The sequence below is a fragment of the Schistocerca cancellata genome, chromosome 12 (assembly GCF_023864275.1).
Source record: "Schistocerca cancellata isolate TAMUIC-IGC-003103 chromosome 12, iqSchCanc2.1, whole genome shotgun sequence".
In the NCBI taxonomy this organism is placed as follows: domain Eukaryota; kingdom Metazoa; phylum Arthropoda; class Insecta; order Orthoptera; family Acrididae; genus Schistocerca; species Schistocerca cancellata.
The window spans coordinates 17,960,889-17,970,324 of record NC_064637.1 but is presented as its reverse complement, the minus strand read 5'-3'; the positions used below and the strand labels follow the sequence as shown (position 1 = coordinate 17,970,324).

At 43.5% G+C, this 9,436-nt stretch overlaps 2 non-coding genes across 2 annotated transcripts; both read right to left on the bottom strand.

Moving 5' to 3' along the window:
* Window positions 1-8,728: 8,728 nt before the first annotated feature.
* On the bottom strand, window positions 8,729-8,802 carry Trnat-agu (transfer RNA threonine (anticodon AGU)). Its single transcript has one exon. It is a non-coding gene; the product is annotated as a tRNA-Thr (tRNA).
* A 78-nt stretch (window positions 8,803-8,880) lies between these two features.
* Trnak-cuu (transfer RNA lysine (anticodon CUU)) lies at window positions 8,881-8,953 on the bottom strand. Its single transcript has one exon. It is a non-coding gene; the product is annotated as a tRNA-Lys (tRNA).
* Window positions 8,954-9,436: the final 483 nt, after the last annotated feature.

Sequence of the window (9,436 nt, the reverse complement as noted above, 5' to 3'; positions counted from 1 at the left end):
AGGTGAACTATGTTGGTAGTTTGCCGCACGACTGACTGATTTGACCATAGAGCAAGGACCTTGGCATCGCAACCGACCTTGTGCTACCAGTCAAATTGTTACTTAACATTGTGGTGCTGAAAAGGCTGAACTCACTCCTCTCGTCTTACTGGTTGTGGGTCGAGCGTCTTGCAATCAGGCTAGGAGTCCTCTAACATTGAGGAGGCCAGACTATTGTTTTTCCCGTTCCCACCAGTAGTAATATGATCTGTGAGATGCAGTGCTGAGAGACGTGTTCCCCCCAGCCGTCAGCCACCAATGTCGACAGCTGATCTGCCTCCTCGTGTGTGCATGACAGGGCACACATGGACATCAAGTGTCGGCGTTGTAGAGGTCCGTGAGTCGCCTACCAGAGCGCCAGGACGGTTTTGCTGTGGCTGCGACGATTGGACCGCACCGCTCCGGCACTTCGAGTCGTGCCAGCGAGACAGAACTTCGACTCCGCCTCGGAAGCATTGCTCCGCATCCATCGTGACAACGTCGACACAGCTGCGAGTGCTCACATTCCAACAGTGCAGTGTGTCGATTAAATGAGTCACTTCCTTCCAAGTTTTTCGAGTTCTCCTTTTTGTTTGAGTGAATGCATAGTGAATGGTGATGCAAACTGAGTTGCAATGATGTGTTGTCGAGGATTTTACTGTTTCAGTTATTTTGCTATAGTTGTTCCGTCAGAGTTAACTGATATTTGAACGTGTTTTGAATGTGTTGATTTGTTTCGTCTTATGGAGTGTCTGTCCATGTCCAGCTATTCCACTTTTGCCATCTCTTGTCACTATTTCTCTTACTGTTTTCCGTCACTGACGGATTTCAAGTGCCCTTCAAATACTGCCAAGATATGTTGGACCCTTGGAGGTCCAGTTTAAGAGATGCACAAACGGGCTTGACATTGGTCAGTGACATCTTTTGTGTTACTATCATGTTCAATTGAGTGTTTACCATTTTTGTGTAATATTTACATGTTAGAGTGCATTGGATTTTCTTTTCGCTTCAAATGGTTCAAATGGCTCTGAGCACTACGGGACTTAACATCTGAGGTCATGAGTCCCCTAGAACTTAGAACTACTTAAACCTAACTAACCTAAGGACATCACACACATCCATGCCCGAGGCAGGATTCGAACCTGCGACCGTAGCGGTCGCGCGGTTCCAGACTGTAGCGCCTAGAACCGCTCGGCCACCCCGGCCGGCTTTTTCGCTTCATTTTGTGTCCTTTGTGTCATCATAGTCTTATGATTTGCATAATGGTATCGTCAATATGTTTCATTCTCACTGTTTTGGTTTAATATTTGTGTGTTTGGGTATTTTGCAGTGTTTTATTTTGTGTCATTTACGTCATTACTTTCTTGACAGTTGCAAAATAGTATCTCATTCTGTGTGTTGTCAGCATTGTTACGTTTGTGTTAATGTATCTTGTGATTTTCTTGTTTTTGTGACATGGTATAATATTGTATGTATATACTCAGTTACTGTTGTATTTTGTGACATTGATAACCTTTTTGTAATTGTGTATCACACTATCCATGTATGTGGTTTCAAAAAAATGTAAACAAACTTAAGGGGTTAACAACCCCACAGTTCCCATAAGTACCCACATGGCAGCGTCCATGGAACTCCCCCTGCCCCAGTCGTTGTCAAGATTTTCGAAGCCCTCATATTTTTTCTCGATAACAATACTTACGAAAATCTTCTTTCATAGGTCAGTGTGATGAAAGACGTGTACTTCATTCACCATTCAGTGCTCGTATTTGATATTTTTAATACCAGCATTCTGGTATTCGGTAAAATAATAAATCAGGCCATATTAATAATTGCTATGTGTTGCCTGATTTATTTGACGATTCTTACAGTTTGTCTCACACTGATCCGTGAGAGCGCAAAATGAATCAACATTAACGGAAGAGGTGAGTCACAGGTCTAGAATGCGGTCACGGTAACGGGGATGAGAAGGTAGAGCTGACCACGCTACATATGGCTTTGCAGCGCCGCTGTCTCGCTGTGCAAATGCAACGACAGCATCATAAGCGCAGCATGCATCGTAATCCTGCACATCGCGGATGGTTAACACAACGCTGCTCCCAAGGTAGCGGAAGGCAACACTTGCCACAAAATGACAACTGCTGCACAACGAACTTCGCGATGTCGACACCAGTAGTAAATGTAACAGAATGTCGCCGCAGAGATGCTCTCCGGGCAACTTAAGCACACTATCGACGAACTGTAGTGGACCTCCGCGCTGTACGAAAAGGTCCTTGTAGCCAACCTAACAGAGGTTGGAGGTGTAACCATTCCATGAGATGCGGTCGACTGGAGCGGCTTAGTTCTTGCCGTCGAGTGACGTAGACCGCACTGGCGCGGATTCCCAGAACATTATACGCAGTGTTCAACAAGTCTCTCCGCAGTGCCACCTGCACATGTCAGGCAAAATTTTCTGCCTGACTCATGTAGTACTATCACCGTCAGAGGGTGGTACGGGACTACAAGTCCCACCGCCACACCTCCAAAGTGAATTGCAGTGATGCAGTCACTGCCCTGTGGAAATTTACTGCCTCACCAACACAGTTAGACCGCAATAGACCGGTGATGCTGTATTGAAACATATCACCCCGCAGTGCCGTATGGTTGTTCGCCTGCCTGGGTTACTTCGCTTCAAGTGCACTCTCCCAACATTCCGCTGCTTAGTTTGTCTCAGCCAGGGTCAGTAGTATCGTTGGCGTGTGTCGTTACGTGTTGACGTGAACGTTTAAGTTTACTTTCTTAGTTCGTTTGTTTCGTTTTTGTCACTGTTAAAATGCTAAACATTCAAGAACATGTGTTTTTAGTCGAACTAGTGTTCAAAGCTGGCAGTAAATACGCAGTTTCAGTTCGACAAACATTTAATTCAGTTTTCCCAGAGACAACACTCTCACATCGCCATACTGTGCGAGATTTGGCTAACAAATTTCGAAGTACGGGTTCAGTGACAGATGCACCGAGAAGTGGTCGTCCTAGCGTTTTGTCTGAGGGAAAACTACTCGATATTTCCGATGAAATGAGTCCGAACAAGTCAGTAAGGAAACTCGCCCAGGAAATCGATTTTAGTGTCCGAACGGCCCACACAGCTGTAAGGAGAAAATGAGAACTTTTCTCATACAAAGTGACAGTCGTGGAAGAACTGTAAAATACTGATCATGGCAAGAGACTGCATTATTGTCAATGGTTCAAAAATTTCGTTCAACAAAATGGAAGGGGTATTCTTAGTGAAACGTTTTTCACTGATGAGGCATGGTTTCATTTATCCTGGTACATGAGCTCGCAAAATTATCGTATGTGGAGTACTGCAAATCCATTGTGTATTCTTGAGGAACCATTTCACTCTGTGAAAATAGGAGTTGGGATTGCAATTTCTAGACGTCGGATTGTGGGTCCCATATTTTTCAACGAAACAATAAACGCACAACGATACTGCAGTGATATTCTGTATACATTCATAGGAGAACTTGTGATAAGTGAAATACTGAACGGTTATTTTCAACAAGATCGTGCAACTGCGCATATAGATTGCGTTGCAATGTCACTGCTTGCTGATGTTTTTGGTGATCGCGTAATTTCACAGGGACTTTGGCCTCCACGATCGCCTGACCTAACGCCACCTGACTTTTTCTTCTGGGGTGCAGCGAAAGCAACTGTCTATAAAAACCGTCCCAAATCCATCGATAAACTGCAATATCCACTTTCACTGCTTCTGTTACAGAAGAAATGTTACAGCTTGTGTTTGGAAACATGGTTAGACGAATTGAATTGTGTATTCAACAACAGGGGGGACACTTTCAACATTTAATGTGAAAATTTGTAAGTAAAAATGAATATTCAGTAAAGGAATAACTTGTATGTCACTGAGTTCCATTTCCGTATATTCACTGCGGCATACGGCACGCGCGGCTGACAGTCATACGGCACTGCGGACAGACTTTTTGAACACCCTGTATATTGTCGGAAAAAAATGAGTACTGCTGAGAAGACAACGTCGATTTTGATGATGACACATGCCAGCTGGGCGATAGTCGATAATACTTCCAACATCGTCCACCAACAATAGCGTAGCAGAATAGCTATCAGAGCGCCACCTGTATCTGCCCATTAATAGGGAATCGTCACAGCCCCAAGACTCAGAGTAGTCCAAACATGTGAAGCAAGCAGACGAACACGCCATGGGGACTATCTGGTGCTTCCTGTAGGCAACTGAGTGAGACTGAAAGGGGTCAAATTGTGAGCTTCCAAGGAGGGGGTAGTCCTTTCGGAAAATTGTCATACGAGTTGGACGTACTGCGTCAGTTGTACAACGATGCTGGTATCACTGGTCACGTGAACATTCTCAGACGAGATTCTTGATGTTCGCGCAGCGCAGACGTCCGGCAATATCGTCGTATTGCGATGGCAGCAGCAGCAGACCGTACAGCTACCACATCGCTAGTAAGACGGCATGCGAGTCCGTACTTGTCAAGACGAACTTTGCGAACCGGTTATAGTCCTGTAAACTCAAGAGCGAGCGGCGCTTTTGATGGGGGAAGTGGCCTTTCCCGGAAGAACGGCCTGCAGGGGCACCCAAAATCTGTTGCCCGTTACCTGTCTAGCCGTGAAGAGCGGTGTGCTGTGATGTACGTCGTTTCTGTTCGTGGGATCTTATTTTCCAGTGTCAGTCAGTTAACTTTGTATACTTACTGATGTACTTCGATATCCGGACGTGATGGATAATCGTCTAGCATTGCAAGGAAATGTCCAGAATACGAGGCAGAGGAGGTATTTGCGGAGTAACGACCGTTCGATCGTCTCTAATGTTATTACAGCGTGTATTAAAGAGGCGACCCGAAAGGAACTGTTGGCTAATATTACCAGTCCCAGTCAAAGGGCTGCAATGTATGCAAACGTCAGCCTCACCTAATAGGACGCATAAGTAAGGAACGGAAAAAAAAGCCGCATGGTTTAGTGGAATCGCCGCGAAGGAAAACTAATAACTTTGGGCGGAAACCGATCGTTATAGACATTTTCAGAATCACGTAAAACCTTTGATGCTTTTGTTGTTGTTCTTGTGGTCTTCAGTCCTGAGACTGGTGTGATGCAGCTCTCCATGCTACTCTATCCTGTGCAAGCTTCTTCATCTCCCAGTACCTACTGCAACCTACATCCTTCTGAATCTGCTTAGTGTATTCATTTCTTGGTCTCCCTCTACCATTTTTACCCTCCACGCTGCCCTCCAATACTAAATTGGATCCCTTGATGCCCCAGAATATGCCCTACCAACCGATCCGATTTGATGCTTATGGAACACTAAATCTCTGTCTCTGTCACTATTAACCTCATTATGAGACATATTGCTTGAAATTTGTGCGCAATAGCTATTCTAAATTCTGCTGAAATTTTATTCGAAACATGTACATCGATTCTGGACTTCTAAGCAAAAACCTTGACATACGGGGAGCGTTCACATATTAATTTTTAGTTTTTGGTAAGAACTTTATTTGTTAATCTACAGCAATATTATCCTCATAAAAATATTCCCCATTACATATTATACACTTGCGCTAGTGCTTTTTCCAATTTCCGAAATTTTTTAGGAACTGTTTCTTCGGGATAGTTTATTGGTCTCTTAACTGTGCATTTTTAATCTCATCCATGCTTGTAAAACCGCTGTCCTTTAACGCCTGCTTTGAAATGTTTATACCACTTGTATGCCCTTGGTTCACTCATAACAGGCTCACTAAAAGAAATATTTAACATTTCTAAAAAATTCATACACTTTATTCCATTCCTATAACAAAATTTAATACAGATTCTCTAATCTACTTTTATACAAAACAAATAATCGTTGATGCTACCAAAACACACGTAACGTTTTTTTACAGCTGACAACAGAGTAAATACCCAATATGCATAACATTGTACACATACTTTTGCGACATGACAGTGGCAAAAAAGTAGTGCAAATCGGACTAATACAACACATAAAATTATAAATTTCTGCTTACTTTTTAAACACTCTTCGTGTTGCAAGAATTGTTAAGTTTCAATGCAGTCCTTCGAAGAAAACTTCTACCTTTTAGTAGAAACACAAAGTAAGAGCGAGCCTTAAATTATACAGATTGATTGCATTATATGGGGTTCGTTTCACGAATAGCAATAGAGGAACATACATTCACATGAACAGGCATTTGGTTCTATGTTTGTACTAGAATCCTGACCTCCGTTCTTATGTTAGTATTACTTACTCTGCAATGTTGTGTTTCGGAAGAAGCTATCGTTTTTTGTATTCCTTGTTCTCTTAATGCATTTCTCTAAAATTAAACGTAGCCGAGACGTATCTGCATCTGTACACGGCGTCGTCTCAGATTTAAAGCGCGCGCCGCGGCAGGGATGGTACTACGTTGTGAAACAGCCTGTAAGAGCGCCTTGTGACGTAGCTGGGTTGGCACAGTGGGGGGACTCGCTCGCTCTTCAGTTTACCGACAGACTATATCAGCAATGGGGCTAGGGGCACGCGCACTTCTCTAGCCTGTCTTCCACTCACGCCACACCATCGCCGCGCATAATTCGACTGGTACTAACAGAGGGTCACTTGGAATGGCGCGCCGTTGTCTTCAGCGATGAAACCAGATTCTGAGGTTGTGCCCGCACGCAAGTCAAGGTCGTATGTACGTACGACGTAGACCTGATGAGTGCTGTCCCACAGGCTGCATTCCTCCAAGACACACTAGCCCTGCCTCTGGCCTCATGGTCTGGGGGGCGATAAGCTACACTCTGGTTCACTTTGGTGCTTCTGGTGGGGACGCTCCAATCGAGCACTTGTGGGATATGATGAGACGAGAAGTGACGCATGTCACTCGTCGACCAACAACTCTTACGGAACTACGTGACCTGATCAAACAGCGAGCCATAACGTATCGCACGACACTATTCGCCAACTCTACGATCGGCTGGATGTCAGGGACAATGCCTGCATTACTGCCTGTGGAGGTTACAACACGTACTAATATGCATGTTTTAGCAAGGGTCGATATTTGGTACCTCAGAACCGCTTGTCCTATTGATCCGTAAATGTAGTCATTTCATGTACTCCACATGCACTGTTGCAACAATAAATCTTCTGTGAATTGCAAATCTCTGAAAGGATGTATAACTTTTTTTCCGGCAGTACATGTCTCCGCCACCACCGACTGCGATTCAAAACAACTGTCAGGAAACCAAGCTAGATTTCACGTTCTTGGATGTTCTCTGTATAAAATAAATAGGAAATGTCAAAACCCTCCTGCCCCTTTAACCGATGGTCCTTTATGTATACAATACTTAGGTACACTTTAGAAAAATTAGTTTAATAGTAGTAAATGTGTAATTAAGATTGACGACTTATTAATTAAGTAATTGACAGGTGTGACTTTAGTATCAATTCTGTCGGAATTTTTTAGGGAGTTGGAATCTGTGATCAGAATTAAAGGGTCAGTTTCATTACTCTCTCCTCGTTTGCTGCAGGGACAGACGCTGTGGTCTCGCCACGTGCGTAATGTGCTTGAGAAAGTCATTTCGTTACAACATTAAAATTGTAAACCGCGGTCTAGGCGACATAACATTTTTGTACATTTGTTTCCATTTTGATAGAGCACAGCACGTCATTGTCAACGGAGAGAAATCCTCAGAGGTAAAAGTAACTCTTCTTCTAAACCAAGGGAGTGTTATACGACAATTACTTTTCACAATATATACAAACGATGCAGTGGATAACACTAGAGGTAGCTAGCATGTGGCTTTTCGCGGATGGTACTTTTGTACGCAGAGGACTCGCAATGCCACAAAACTGTACCGAAATCAAAGACCTGTAGAAAATCCACGCTTGGAGCGGGGGTTGGGAGTTTGTCCCCATCACAGACAAACGTAACCTACAGCGCATAAATAGACGGGAATTCACCCAGTATTGTACGGTTAAGTGAAGAGTTCAGAAGACTGACAGGATGCGGTCACATCCATTAAATCTCTGTGAAAAAGTGTAAGAAGCTTTTCAAAGTGGGTCGACCACATAAAAGAAATCGCAGGTAAGACAGATTCCACACTGAGATTCGTTAGAAGAATACTCAGGCAATATACTCTGCCCAAAAAGAAGATAGCTCACAAAAGTCTCGTTAGATAAATACTTGAGTGTTGGTCGTCAGTGTGGGCTCTGTACCATACAGGATCTACACAAGAGCAGCCCGTCTCGTCACTTAGCGAGCGCGGAAGTCATGGTGACCGAAAATGTAAAATTTACAAAGTCATCACAGACTACTTAAGACATTGTAACCTGCATATGCGGGATGTCAGGAGTATAAATGCAGATACTTATATTGATGACTGAGGTTAAGTGTCCAAACTAGGCACGGAAGCCCTGTGCTTTATGTCATAGCAGCTTTTGGTTGAATGCATAGAAAAGTGGCTAACGTCTTTCGTTTCATCATCCAAAACACTTTTCAGATCTCATATTCAGGTAGACATCTGTTTCCTTACATTCGGATTACGAATATCCAGACATAGGCTTTCTTAAGACAATACACGCAAATGTGGCGATGGTTCCTACAGCTGTCCTATCGCTGCCCATAACGATATGTCAAACCCCTAATATTCTTTCCGTCTTTTTGCGTTATTCGGACAGTTTATGAGACATAGAAATATAAAAACTAGAAAGCCCACAAGGCACCGGAGGGATTCGAACCCTCGATCTCCTGTTTACTAGACAGGCGCTTTAACCAACTAAGCCACGGCGCCGCACGGGAATTAGTGTTATCTTTGGAATGTACCTTAGTTCAAGAGTCCACGAACATCCCTTCAAAGAATAAAAGTTTTCGCCCAACGTGGGGCTCGAACCCACGACCCTGAGATTAAGAGTCTCATGCTCTACCGACTGAGCTAGCCGGGCGCCTTGGTATTTCGCCCCCCATACGTATACGAACGTGACTCTGCATCTTGTGAAAAGCCTATTAGAAAAATTATGCAATTCACAGCCAATAAGTATTTAGTACGGTATTTGTTCAATCCCAGCAGTTTCGAACATATAGAAGTTTCCTTTAATTTTCAATATTAGTAGTAGTTGCCAGCAACCTATAACCAGACTGATAACGCTCACGAGTGATACCTTACGTCTTGGAGAGTACTTTCAAAACAACGAAGTTGTGCCATTCGATGTTAAACTGTTGCCCGTAAAAAAAAGGATGGCGAACGAAGTGAGAAAGGTGATCATACGCAATGCACCTTTTTTTTTCTTTTTTGCATAATATTCGGAACAAACTGCTATGATGTGGATCCTGTCAGTAATTTAACGAACAAGTGACATTTTCTCCGTGAAAAAATGTCTGCGTGATATTCACTTACAGAACTGGATTTTTTTTACCGGTGCCTAAAT